The following is a 15,314-nucleotide window of genomic DNA, read 5'->3' as shown; positions in this document are numbered from 1 at the left end:
AGCCCGCGAATGAATGCTGCTGAAGAAATGTTCAAACCAAAAGGAAGTTTCCGAAACTGATAACAAACGCCGAAACAAAGGAAAGCTGTGTATTTTCTACATTCTGGATGAAGTTCAATCTGATAAAAGCTGGATCTGAGATCAATGGAAGACAACACTTTTACACCATTAAAATTTTGAAGAAGTTCTTCCAACGTTTGCGGCCTGTCGGTTTCAGGAATAATGATCGTATTGATTTGTCTCGAATCTAAGACAAGCCTGATCGATCCACTTTTCTTCTCAACAACATGTAATGGATTGTTGTATGAGCTTACTGCAGGCTCAATAATGCCCTCGTCAAGCATAGATTGTATTTCTGTTCTAACACGGTCCCTATAATGTGCTGGAATTACATATGGTCTAACACAAAATTTAGTATGCTCACGAACACGAAATTGGTATTGAAATCCCTTGATTGTACCTGTTTTGTGAGTAAAAACTGTGGAATGTGCTTGTAAAATCTCAAAAAGGTCTTGCCTATCAGTGTCATTACAATTCTCAATTGTTTGAATTTTTTTCTGAATTAACTCATTAATTTCAAATATGCCGTCGATGTCATCCCTGTCAGTACTTGCAGAGTGATTGTTAGTGTCTAGTTCCATAGAAAATTCCGAACTGTTGTCTAACAGAACGTAAAGCCGATTAATTTCCTCATCATGGTTTGAGAGCCAATCTTCAAATTTCAAAGCTATTGACTTACCTTCTTTTTCTAAAGTTATTTCAGCATCGTGAAAGTTTAAGATTGCTTTGTATTCATTCAAAAAGTCTACTCCCAGTATAATTTCCGTCGACAATAATGGAACAATAAGGAAGTTCGTAGAGAAGCTGTGGCTTTGACAAAAGAATTCTAAGTTCGTTTGTTGGCGTACATCTACACTTTTTCCAAAGATTGCACCTTGTAATTTAATCTTACGTAACGGAAGTGTGGGGCAATCGTTCGATTTGTTGCATTTGCTAAAGGCTGTTTCACTGATTACTGAAATGGGACTGCCAGAGTCAAGTACTGCCGTAAATTTTACGTCATTTACTGTAATGTGAATCACAGGATATGCAATGTTGTTATGTTTTACGTCGTGTTCTTGGAGTAAGATGTCCCTAATGTCTTCCATTTTTACGTAATTACTAGCTACGGCAGCTGCGTCGTCAGTTTCATAAGTATGTTTTGTGGCTGCCAGCGGTGTGAGTCATTGCCTATTGTCTCTTTGTTGGCGCGCGTCGTTATTGGGGTTTGGAGACCTAACTTCTACAAATTCACCGTGACGAGAGGGCCCTGCTCTGTTTGAATCCCGCCAGTTCTGATGCAATTCAGGTCTGTCGTTACGATCATATCGTCTGTCGTCATGTCGGTAGATTCCATAGTTTCTTTCTTGTCGGTCACATGGTGGAGAATTTCTCCTTGAATCGTAACTGCGCGCTGATCCGTTGCGTCTAAAGTTATTCTGTCTCCCTTGATAATAATCGTTTTGGTTCCCATATTGTCTGTTTCTCTGATTGTCTCTGTGATAGTCATTACCACGGAGAGGTGATCTTTCCCTGTAATTATTACTACTCTGCCAACGGTTGTCATATGGGTGGTGTCTGTTTTGGTCACGATATGTGTTGTGAGAATAGCCTTGTCGTGTCAAGTTATTACTTCTTTCATCGCGGAATTGCGACGGATGTGACCTGTAATTGTTGTGTTCCTGTTTCGCGTTCCGCGATTGTCAGTGTCAATTTCTAATTCTTGTAAAAGTCCCTGAAATGCTTCAATGTCGTCTTTGCAACGTCCTGCTAAAATAATATGTCGTAAATGTTCAGGCAGTTTGATTAAGCAAATGCGGATGAGTTCTGAGGGGCTGTATGGGTTTGTCAGGTACTGATTCTTGTGCAACATGTCTTCAAAATATTTCACAAGACTGGAAAATTCAGACTGTTCAAAGTGTTTCATCATCATGATGCTATGTTTTACACGGTCTTGTGTGGCTGGAGACCAATATGCTGAGAGGAAGGCATGGTAAAACTCTCCTTCACTGTGGCAATCGTGAATTACCGATCGCATTCTTACAGCTGGTTCATTCTCCAAGTAGCCACACATAAATTCTAATCTGTGTTCCAACGACCAGTTGGGAGGAAAACAATGAGAGAATTGATGGAGCCATGCTTGTGGATGAATGTCGTTGCCAGAATTCTTAAATGCTTGAATTTACGTGTAGTAATGAACAGCTTATAGTCAAAATCATCATGTCGGCGAGTCACATGTCGGTCATTGTTACGTCGCTTCGGCGGTTCCAACTCAAAATTCGGTGCACATTGCCGATTTCTTTCATAACTTCCGAAATGCGCTGTGTTATTATTTTGTGGCTGTTCCGTATTTCTATGTCCCTCTTCCCGTATTGGGGCGCGAGTGTCCTCTGAAATACGTAATTCTTGTACTACCTGTGTTAGCTGATCTTGTACTTCCCGGATTTCTCTTTGGTGTTGCGTATCAATTTGATTCAGATTTTGTTTCAGTTTCCTAATTTGTTCGCTCTCTTCTGTGTTATTAAAGACTACCGGTTTTGTGTCATTCAGATTATCATCTACCTTCGTAGATAAATTATTTAGCTGATCCGAAAGTTCAACTACTTTCTCTGATAATGAACTAATTTCCTCCATGTGTCTTTCTACTGTGTCCTTTAAGTTTTCCTGAGTTTTTGCAAGTTGCGTAACCGAATCGGTAGATGCAACTGAGTCAATTTTAGCTTGCAAGGTCTCATGATTTTCATGAACAATAATTTGCAGTTCTTTTATGGCTGCTTCATGATTCTGTAATGCATTTTCATACCGCGAAAAAATAGGTTGAAAATGCTCACAAATTTGTGTTTTTACGTCGTTACAGACTTTTTGACATTTCGATTCGATTTTATGTAACTCAGTAGTTAAATCTTCACGTGTTTGTTCAAGTGTGGTGTCTAACTTTTGAAGATTTTGTTCCATTGTGTCTAACTGTTGCTGTGTTTGTCTCTGGTGTTGTTCCATTGTGTCTAACTTTTTAAGATTTTGTTCCACTGTGTCTAACTTTTTAAGATTTTGTCCGATTTGTTTCTGATTTTGTTCAAGTGTTGTGTCTAACTTTTGTAGCTTTTGTCCCATTTGTTGCATTAACTGTAATAACAATGCACTGGTGTCTGAAACATGTTCCTCAGTGCTTTTCGGCAGTGAATTTGTACCGGCAACATTGACATTTTGACATGCAGAAAATGTGTCTTGACTTATTTGAGAAAACGGCGAGAACCCAAAACCTGAGTCTACAGTATTCGCAAAATTGTGTCCTGTCATTCCCGATTCCTGAGGCAAGCTGTTGCCGACCGATCGATCGATAATGCGTCCCTCTTCACTAATTGTTTCACTGTCCACGCCATTGTTTGCCGCCCGCTCCATTTCCCTATGCACGATTACCAAATTACTACTTTGAACATCAGTTAATTCATTACTCGGTGGCGCTAACACACTGCTTTCATTTTCACTGTCATTTCTCAGTTTACTTTGGAGCCTAGTATTACGTTTTTCACACGCCATTATTGTCACAGTATTTCACACGACAACACAGAAAAACACAATTTGAAGATCAAAAATAAGAGAACACATTAACATAGCACTGAAAATAATATCTAGTTAATTGCAAGCGCAGCTGCGAAATACTTGGTGCAAATCTACATGCATGCCACAACTGTTTTACTGTACAACAATGAAAGACTGCAACTACAAAGGAAATTCTTTCTATAATTACGCGCTAGCAATAAACAAAAGCTACACTAAATACACAAACTACAAGAAAAAATCAGAAGATTCCAGTGAGGTATCCTGGCAGGGTCGCCATATGAAACGTCCCCTTTGAACAATTTTACATGACTGTGCTTAAACTGACACACAATATTTTGTTAGCGCAACGCAATCTGACTTTCAAAATTCCCTACACAAGAATGGCCCTGACTAACATTAAACTATACCTTTCACAAATCACTTACCTCACAAAAATCTTCGCTGCTCAAGCTACTGCAATACAGCGAGCGCCACTACTGCCAGCTAAATAAAAGATTCAAACTATGGAAGGCACTAACTACTGATAGGGATAGTTAGCAAATGAAAGATATTAATAGAGGACAAACAATGTATTTACCTTGATATCATCATATATAAATATAGCAGTTCATGACAAATTTCAAATCTCCGCCATCTCTCTCCCCACATCCACCACTGCTGGCGGCTCACCTCCAACTGCGCAACGCTACGCGCTGTTCACAGCCAGCTGCCTAACACTACAATGGCGAGTATTACAACAATGCAAAGCAGCCACAGACTGCACACAGAACAGCCAGTGATTTTCATATTGAGCGCTACGTAACGTTGCCAATAAGAAAACATAAACAGCCTACTTACATAGAGAAAACATAAACAGCCTACTTACAACAGCGTTCATCAAATATTATTGCTGATGCTTTATCACGTGCACCTATGTGTTTGAAAGAAAGTGCTGAGGAGGATTGCAAAGAAAACAATTATTGTTTGATGTATATTAAAGGTGTTGCGTTTGAAAATTTTATTTCTTCTTCGCTCCAGGACATCGCTAAGGAGCAAAATAAGGATCCAATCTGGAAGGACATTAAGGAGAAGTGGAGGAGAAAGGAAAGTGTAGCGATTAGACAGTATTATTTAGTTCGCAATGATATTCTTGTTAAACGAAAATCGGTTCACAACTCTGTTTGGTTAGTTTGTATTCGTGATGAGTGGGTTAATAAATTGATTTGGTATACACATTTCAGTTATGCACACTTTGGCCCCAGAAAATGGCTTTCATAAATTACGAGAAAATTGCTACTTCAGTAATATGGAAAAACGTATTCGATCTGTTCTTGCCAAATGCAAATTATGTCAAAAGGCTAAGCCGCCAACTATTTCTCACAGAGAACCGTTGTTTCCCATCATTCCAGCGAAATTAAAGGACATGGCTGCAGTCGATTTGTTCGGTCCAGTGGTTCGTTCTACTAATGGTTTTGCGTACATTTTGTTAGCAGTGGAACTGACATCAAAATATGTGTGTTTTACACCTTTACGCAAAGCAACAGCTCGTTCAGTATCTAATGCTTTCATCAAACATTTTCTTCAGGAAGTGGGTCATGTTGATAAGGTTATATCAGATAATGGATCACAGTTTCGCTCTAAAATTTGGCTTCGTACTCTACGGCGTCGTAAGATTAAACCAATTTTCATTTCACTTTTTCACCCTCAATCTAACGCTTCAGAGAGATGGATGAAGGAAATCAATAAATTGTGTCGACTTTATTGTGATCATAATCACAGAACGTGGGATCAGTATCTTCATATTTTTCAAAACATTCTGAATGAACTCCCTAATGATTCAACTTCTTTACCACCTATATTGATATTAAAAAATAAAGCACCGACAAATCGCATTTCTGAAATCGTACCTTTTCCGCCTTCACGGAAACTGCGGCATTCTGAAGTTGTGAACCTGGCTCTGCAAAATATTGCATCTGCGGCTGCTAGAAGAGAGAAAGCAGCTAAAAGTCCTGGTCATTCAGATTTTTTTCTGCTTTATAACGGTCCAAATAGAGTTCGCAAAATTATTCATAATAACACTGTCGAAGTAGAAACTCTTAAATCACGGCGCTCTAAGGGAATACATCATATATCGAACGTTAAAATTTTTGTGGAATGACATACTTTTGAGAAACTAACAGTTATACGTAAACACATGGAGAGTACAAGGATACTGCGCCGAGTTCCGGCGGCGGCACATACTCAGGGCAACAGTCAAGTCTGCGCGGCCCACAAGGCAGTCGCTGACCGCAAACAATGACTTCCTACGTCACGCGTACCTACAGCTGATCGAGCGGTCAGTGCGAACGCACTGACAGCCGTAAACAAATACACCGTCTAATTTCTCTGATTAAATTCTGTATAAGCTATAGTCACTTGATAAATTATGTTATTAACGTTCAGTATTTTTCAGGATACAGTTTTATAAAATATTTAAGAACTTCAGGTAAATTTTGTGTGTGTCCGACGTTAAGAGGACTTGCTATCGAGAAACTTTCAGGAAGAATGTAATTTCGAAGAAGAAACTAATAAGCTAAATAGGTAACTATTAATTGAGTTTATTTTTCAGGTAACATATTTCCACTTAGGTACTGCTTTTTCACTGATGCCACTTTTTTTTATTATGTGCCTGCAGTGCTTTTTTATTTAAATTATAATTGTCACGTGATTAGTTGTGCTGATATGGTTATGTATGTAGGTTATACTTTGTGATTTATGTGCTTGCGCCTTCATGTTTACTTATTAAGATTACATATGAACATTTATTTGCTTATGCTGATATGATGCTAATGACCTGTTTATTATGTAAGATATATATTTGGTGTTTTACCTATGAATTGCATATTTACACATTTCTGTTTTGTTGTCATAAATACACTTTAATTTGGTATATAGAAATGCTGATAAAAGGTGTACAAACATGGAGTTTAGGCCACAGTATGGTGTTAATTATAGATTGTTCGCTTGGCAGAGCCTCGTTGTAGGGATTGTGCTGCATCCACTTGTTGACATTCTGTTCTCTACTGGTGTATTTACTCGCTATTGCATGTTTTGCTTACGCTTAGTGCCTTATATTTTTAAGATAAGAAAATGAACTGCTATAATTCTATGATCGACGTTGGTACAAGAAACTTCATTGAAGTCACATGAGCTGGAGGTTTCATGGAAGCTGTATAAATTTGTGCTAATAGGAAGGAAGCTAACGACATGACATACCAACACTATGTTTAGACCATTGACAGTTATTACACTGCATTCTTCGTGAGCAATTGAAATAGCAAGTGACACTTGATACAAGAAATACTCCACAAGTTTGCTTCTGTTTTGCCATGATTCTTGAAGTGGTGTACACACTGTGAAATATTACGATCATTCACACTCCGTACTCGTACTTACTTACTGAAAGCTATTCAAACTAAAGGCTGTTAGAGGTCATGTATGCCTTTCTTTTATTTAATGATGGACAAGGTAACCAAACTGTATTTTATAATTCATAATGAGTAGAAGATTTGGGTCAGATGGATTACACAGAGGTTGTGTGTGGACATTGTGTCTTCATTGTATGGGATGATGAAGTTTGCACTAGGGTTTTATCTGTACTTGTTCGAGGAGACTGACTAGAGGAAAGAGTTAAAGAGTTGTTATGGAAGTGAAATGATATTGGCGATAAGGTTTATATGTATCGACGTATTGAAGAGGTATTATTGAGGTACTGAGATTGTGTGAAGTTGATGATTATTGGAGTTTTGGTCGACAAGAGGTAAGATAAATGATACTGATGATAAGATTTATATGTATCGACGTAAGAGGTATTATTGAAGTATTAAGATTATGTGATGTTGATGAATATTGGAGTTTTGGTGGATTAGAGGTAAAGTAAGTGAGGAGCATATTTTTTTTTTTTTTGTTGGTTTATATGGAACCAGGAAGATGAAGATGGTAGACTAGGACACTCAAGTGGAAGGAAGATTGTCTACACACACACTTTGTTAAATCACTAGGCAGTATATACTTTTTTTTGGAGAGAGGAAGTATTTGCATATCTTGGTACACCGACAGTTGTTCAGCAACCGTACATTTGATTTGGCTTGGCAAACATTGGTCTTGACATGATGACTATGACGTTGACTAACTATTATTGACTGTTATACATTGCTGCCACTACTACTTGATACACATGTCGAACATCAAATCTTTGACAGAATTACATTTACACAGTCAACACTATTCAACTACACAGTAGTACTTAATGTGGATGAAAGATGAGTGAGTGTGTTTTGTTTGTTTTCCTTTCCTAATCCCAAATAATTGGTACCGACCTATCTCCTAAATATTATTTTACGTGTTTGTTGTGGCTTGCACTGACACCCACAAATATTATAGGTTTACTGTTATTTGTGTATTGTCATATTTCATATGACAATTATCTGATATCATTTGTGTGTTTATTATAATAATTTTGTAAAAGCAATTGTGTGTGCATTCAAGCTGTTGTTCGTGCTTACACATATTAACATTGATGGATGCCACTTGGAAATGTTTAATCACTGCTGATGAACTCTGATGAACTGTTTAGTGATAGTGAATATTATGGACTGTTACCTGCACTTGTTCAACATGATGGGTGCCACTTGGAAATGTTTAATTTCTGCTGATAAACTCTGATGAACTGTCTGATTAGTGATAGTGAATATTATGGACTGTTACCTGCACTTATTTAACATGATGGGTGACACTTGGAAATGTTTAATTTCTGCTAATGAACTCTGATGAACTGTCTGATTAGTGATAGTGAATATTATGGACTGTTACCTGAACCTGTTCAACATTGCTGGGTGCCACTGATGGAACTGCTTCTACTGAAATAATGTCACTTGTTGGTGTCTGCACCTGTTCAACGTTACTGGGTGCCACTGATGGAACTGCTTCTACTGAAATGATGTCACTTGTTGGTGTTTGCACCTGTCAACATTGCTGGGTGCCACTGATGGTTCAAAAATGGCTCTGAGCACTATGAGACTTAACTTCTGTGGTCATCAGTCCCCTAGAACTTAGAAATACTTAAACCTAACTAACCTAAGGACATCACACACATCCATGCCCGAGGCAGGATTCGAACCTGCGACCGTAGCGGTCACGCGGTTCCAGGCTGAAGCGCCTTTAACCACATGGCCACACCGGCCGGCTGCCACTGATGGAACTGCTTCTACTGAATGATGTCACTTGTTGGTGTCTGCACCTGCTCAACATTACTGGGTGCCACTGATGGAACTGATTCTACTGAAATGGTGTCACTTGTTGCTGTCTGCTCCTGTTCAACATTGCTGGGTGCCACTGATGGAACTGCTTCTACTGAAATAATGTCACTTGTTGCTGTCTGCACCTGTTCAACATTGCTGGGTGCCACGGATCGAACTGCTTCTACTGAAATAATGTCACTTGTTGGTGTCTGCACCTGTTCAACATTACTGGGTGCCACTGATGGAACTGCTTCTACTGAAATGATGTCACTTGTTGGTGTCTGCACCTGTTCAACATTGCTGAGTGCCACTGTTGGAGCTGTTTAATCACTGCTGATGAAATGTTATGAGACTGCTATTTGCACCTGTTGACCATTGCTGGGTGCTACTGCTAGAACTGCCAACTACTCTGAGGAGTGCTACTTGTTTATTGAACTATTGAAAGGATTTTATGTGAATATTTGTATGAACAGATTTTTTTGTGTATTTACTGTTTATGAAATGTTATGAGACTCTGACCTACACTTATTTGTCATTGCTGGTGCCATTTATTGAATGATACTTGTGTAAACTATTATGTACAATCACATGTATGCAAGCATTTGTATTCCTTACTGTATTTTATATATTAGGTTATTGAAGGGTCAGTGCAAAGCCAAAATTTATCTAGTTATGTGATATTTACTTGTTATTATTATCTTTTATTTTTGTCTGTTTTTTTTTGGACGAATGTGGTGGTATTTTCACCACTAATGCTGGCAAAATTACCATCAAATTCTAGCCCGTGGAGGAGGGGCATATGAAAGGTGGCTACACTGAGTCATAGCGCCAGAGATTGCGGCAAAGAGTTTTATTCCGCCGCCTCCACTGGCAGTGCTTGTTCAGAAGTTGCTGTTGGCAGTAGTAGTTCGGAGGTGGCCGTTGTCAGTGCTGGTTGAGACGATGTTGATAGCAGTACTAGTTGTGAGCATGTCATGTGCAGTTGTTCTGATGAGCTAGACAGCCGTGTTCGATTGGGGATGTTGTAATAACCAGAGTGTATTTTTCGTCAATATATATGAGGTAATACAAAAAAATTTGTATTTCAAATTTACTGACTAACAATGTATCTGGCTTGTGTTCATATATTAGAGTGTAATTTTGGTTTCTATGTGCAATCATAGTATTTCTGGTTTTTTAATTACTTCATTGTGAATGGAGTTTAAAGCATCTTGTCGAAGTGAGGAAGAACCGTGCCAGATGTCTACGTTGAATCACACTTCCACATACAGAACAGTTACACTTGTGCTTTGTTGTTTCGTAGCTTTTATAGTTGCTGGGGACTTAATTCATTAATTGTGTTAACGGAAGTTTCCTTTCATTCTTTGTTGTTATTCTATGCAGTCAGATTGCGGACAGACAACTACTAAAATTAAAAATATTTGCATTCTATTTAATTAAGCCCCCATGCAATCTTTTCTGAGGTATTATCAAAGTGTAGATCATGACAGAAGAGAAAGTAGATGGTTCATTAGCATTGACACGCTGGTGAGTTCACCGTTATTTGTCACCAAGAGCTGAAACGGATCTGCTTTTTCTTTAGAATAAGTATCTGTTCTTGAATCTGACATTCTGCGAATGCTTCTCCGTACCGCAATACCAGGAAAACGGAGACGTTGGCTCCTTTGCAGTTATTGTGCCTCAAGATAAAGAAACATTACCTCCTTTGAAAAAATGAGCGGTGCCTTGTAGATGATGTAGACTTTGAAACTAAGTGATGCAGTCTAAATCTTTCCAAAAACTGAAGGGACCTTTTTCTTTTCATTCAAATTTTCATTGAAAACGAATATCAGTGGAAGTAGCCCTCGTCTACAGCTGAGATAGTATAAATCCGTTCCTAAGTACTGAGTGGCTATTCTCTTAATGACAATCTGTCAGATCTCAATATCTATTCCGTCGTAAAAAATGCATTTTCTAATCTTTCTAAAGTTTCAAATTTATTACAGTTGTTATTAAGTTCCAGTACACTGATACTTTTCTTGAACTTTCATTATTAATGTTTTTCTATAAATCGTCGTACTTATGATGGCATTTATTACCTGTGACCAGGGGCGACAGCAGAGTGGGTTAGGAGGGGAAGGGAGAGGGAGGAAGCACTGCACCAACCGAGGATTTATGTAATTTAAGAATTTTAAGAGCGAGGTGTAACCGCAACGTCAGAATTTCTATGACCAAATATACCTGGAAAATTATCACTAAAAAGACCTAAAAATATCGTTAAATGGTTTATAAAATGAACTTAAGGAAAAACTGTGAAGGAGGTCGAAACTGAAATTACAAAAAAGATAATTAATTTTAAATCTCCAAGCCGACCGGTGTGGCCGAGTGGTTCTAGGCGCTTCAGTCTGGAGCCGCGAGGCCGCTACTGTCGCAGGTTCGAATCCTGCCTCGGGCATGGATGTTTGTGATGTCCTTAGGTTAGCTAGGTTTAAGTAGTTCTAAGTTCTAGGGTACTGGTAACCTCAGAAGTTAAGTCCCATGGTGCTCAGAGCCATTTGAACCATTTTGAAATCTCTAAGTTTTCGTCAAAGTCTTATTGTTTGAAGATACGGAACCTGAGCTTAGAGCTATTCCAGTGTTTGACAGTCAGTCAGCACCCAGAAGATCTCGAAAACAAGTGCTTGTAGTTAGAAAATCCTCCAGTACTTGCTGAAAGAGCTGGAATGCGCTTTGATATTTTGCTTTAAGTTCAGAAACGAAACTAGGAAATCGACATACAATTATCTATATTTTATAAATGGACGTTAAGTTTGGTTCGTACTTGGAAAAAGCAAACAACAGTAAATGAAACGACAGTTAGCAGACACACCATCAATATATTCTTCGTTTTTCTTAGAGCCACATGCATTGTTACCAACAATAATGAACTGTTGTGTCATAAATGGATGTTAAAAACCAGCACGCAAATAATACACAAAATCTTAAAGATGGTATCATCCTTGAAAATTTAAATAGACAACATTACGTTACCGATACAGGGTGCACATAAAGTCTGAGAACACTTTCAATGATTTATTGCACAAGAACCAAACCTTGTACAGATACCATACATATGTCATAATGAAGAGAAACACTGTATACCGCCACAGCGTAGTTTGGTAATTTTCCGATAGTCAACACTAGTCACAAACATGGCGAATTCAGGTGCGGAGCGAGCTTTCTGTGTGTTGGAGTTCGACAAAAACAAGTGTACTGCAGCTGTTCTACGGATGTTTAGAACCAAGTACGGTAAGAATCAACCAACAAGGAAGGCCATTTACCACTGGTACAAAAAATTCGTTACGACGGGTTGCTTGTGCCCGGCAAAGAGAAGCGGACGTCCCAGTGTCAGTGAAGTGAATATGGAGCGCGTACGAGAGGCGTTGATAAGGAGTCCAAAGAAATCTGTGCGTCGTGCATCCCATGAACTCGAAGAGGCTCCAATGACAGTGTGGAAAGTCCTGCGGCAGAAGCTGTCTATGAAACCATTCAAACTGGAGCTAGTGCAGAAAATCAATGATGACGACAAAGACAAGCGTTTTGAGTTTTGTTCGTAGTTGCAACAATTGAATGAGGATGGGGATGGAATTGTAAATCGCTTAGTTTTTAGCGATGAAGCCACTTTTCACACTAATGGGAAAGTTAACCGGCATAATTGTCGAATCTGGAGTACAAAGATTCCACACGAATGCTTTGAATTTGAACGTGATTCACCAAAGGTAAATGTTTTTTTTGCCTTGTCACGTCGAAAACATTCTTCTTCGCCGAGAGCATTGTCACTGGACATTCCTACTTGGACATGTTGCAGCAATGGCTGATGCCTCAAATGCAATCGGACTCTCCGTTCATCTTTCAGCAGGATGGGACTCCACCCCACTTTCATCGTGAAGTTCGTGAGTACCTGAACACAGAGTTGTTGCATCAATGGATCGGGGCCGTGCTACAGAAGGGGACAGCTGTTTCATGAAATGGCCTCCCCGAACAACAGATCTCACTCCGTGTGATTTTGTTCTGTGGGGAAACATTAATGGTCTGGTGTATGTACCACCTCTACCACGTGACGTAGCACAGCTCCGAGAGCGACTGCGAAAGTTGACGATGCCATGCTGGGAAGGGTATGGAAAAAATTCGATTATCGTATTGACATCTGCCGGGTCACTCATGGTTCGTGTATGGAATGTTTGTGATAAAAACTTTCAGAGTTTCTCTTCAAAATGCAATATATTTGATATCTATACAATGTTCATTTCTTGTGCAATAAATAATTGAAAGTGTTCCCTGACTTTATGTACACCCTGTATAACTAAAACTGCAAAATTAAATTTACATTTATATAGCCAACATATTCGTAATCGTAGTACTTGTGAATAGTCCGTAGATCACAAGAAAGAGAAAAGTCAACAAACATAGGACATTACTAAGGACCTACTATAAAATGAAATGCAGCTGCTGGTTCACTAAGCGACGAAACTACTACATGTGTCCTAATGTTAACAACATCCATGGCAAGAGATTTCTCTCGCAGATTTTTGCTTCATAGGGAACGTATAAGTCACCCACGCCTTCACAATTCACATAACCATTGGACAACAGATAGGTGTGCGCCAAGCAGCTAAGTCATGGCGCCCCTTGTATCTTCCCTAGTCGTAATAGATAACAAAGATGCCTTTTCGAAAGTGAGTTGCAGGGACAGGGGCTACTAGAATACACCACATTTCATGTTTATGCTACTTTTTTAATTACAGAGATATGAGGCCTTCTTTGGTCTTTTTTTTAACTGAACACTATGTTAAATTTTAGCGTAACACGATTGGCTTAAAAAGACAGTTTCAAATTTGTGTGTATCATAATATAGGCGAATAGTTTTTGAGACACTGATATGTTCCCATATCGTATTCGCCCTTCGAAGCGGCGTTGTCCAATGCGACCTTTCCTGTTGACCACTGAGGACTTGAAGAGGGAAGGCGTTTTCCTGCTTCTCGATAACGCTGCAAGGTGACGCACAGGGTAGCTGGCGAGAAGGGTATAAATGGGCTGCTTTGTAATGAGACATCGCATTTCCGTCACAGTTTCTTGGAGCAGACATGTACACCAAAGAAGAAAAGTTAGATATGCTTCTAGTGTGTGGTGAAAGCAGAAGAAATGCATTTAGAGCAATAAAGCGACATGGAGAGCTGCATCCTGATCGTGAGACTCCTACACGCCAGCTTCTGCACGTATTTGCAAGAAACTACTTGAATGTGGATCACGGAACGCCGTACAGAGGACAAGGCAGAAAACTCCAACTCGTGAGGTACATGAAGAGGGCGTTCTAGCGCTGGGGCATAACGACCCTACTGTTTCGTCGCGACGTATTGCCTCGGAAAGTGGTATAAGTCTGAGAAGCGTTTACGCATATTGCACTGGCATAGATTTCACCTCTCATTACATCAAGCACTCTCCGGTGTGGATTTCTAACGGTGCCAGGAATTTTGCTTCTTTGCTGTGCAGCGCCTACAAGATGAGTCAACGCTTTTCAGCGGATGCTTTTTACTGATGAAGCGACTTTCACCAACCACGATAATGTGGATTAGCATAATATGCGTTACTGGTCAATAGCGAACCCTTATTGGCTTCGACAGGTACAGCATCAGCAACCGTGGAGTGTTAACATACTGTGCGGCATCGTCGGAAATGTCGTTCTGGGTATACTAAATGGCAATAACTATGCACAGTTCCTGCGAAACTTTCTGCCCATTTAGCTGGAAGGGATACTACTAACTACGCGTCAGTGCATGTGGTTCCAACATGACGGCTGTCCTGCTCACTCTTCCCGTGTGGTTATAGAAATGTTAAATGGAAATTTCGCGAATTGTTGGTTAGGCTGACGTGCTGAAGTGAAGTTGCCAGTCTCGTCTCCTGATTTGACCCCTCTTGAATTTTTTTCTGTGGGGAGCAATCAAACATTAAGTGTATGCTCAAATACCAACTACGACAGATGATATGAAGCAACGTATCATCGAAGCGTGCGCTGATATATCACGTGACACTCTCGGAGCCGTTCATAAAGGATTCGAACGGTGACTACAAATGTGCATTGCAGCAGAGGGGAAGCATTTTGAGCACATGCTTCAGTAAAGTTTTGTATCATGTACACTATGTATTTTGCATCTTCGTGTGTATTGGCTTTGTATTGTGATCAATGGTAAATATTTTCAAATAAGAAACAAATACGTACGAAATAATTGTGACCAATAAGGGCCTTCTCATTTACATTTGTATTTCTGTTACTTAAAATGTGTTAACATCTTGTAGTATTTTAATACTGTATGTTGCCTACTATTTTTGTATCACAATTGTCAAATAACTGAATAATATTTGCACGACATCATCAGTTAATTTTTGCGCAAAATATCGCAGTGTGTATTACTATTGTTGGGTAAATGGACGAGTTTGTGT

The sequence above is a fragment of the Schistocerca serialis genome, chromosome 7 (assembly GCF_023864345.2).
Source record: "Schistocerca serialis cubense isolate TAMUIC-IGC-003099 chromosome 7, iqSchSeri2.2, whole genome shotgun sequence".
In the NCBI taxonomy this organism is placed as follows: domain Eukaryota; kingdom Metazoa; phylum Arthropoda; class Insecta; order Orthoptera; family Acrididae; genus Schistocerca; species Schistocerca serialis.
The sequence above is the reverse complement of the archived record's forward strand: the minus strand, read 5'-3'. Positions refer to the sequence as shown.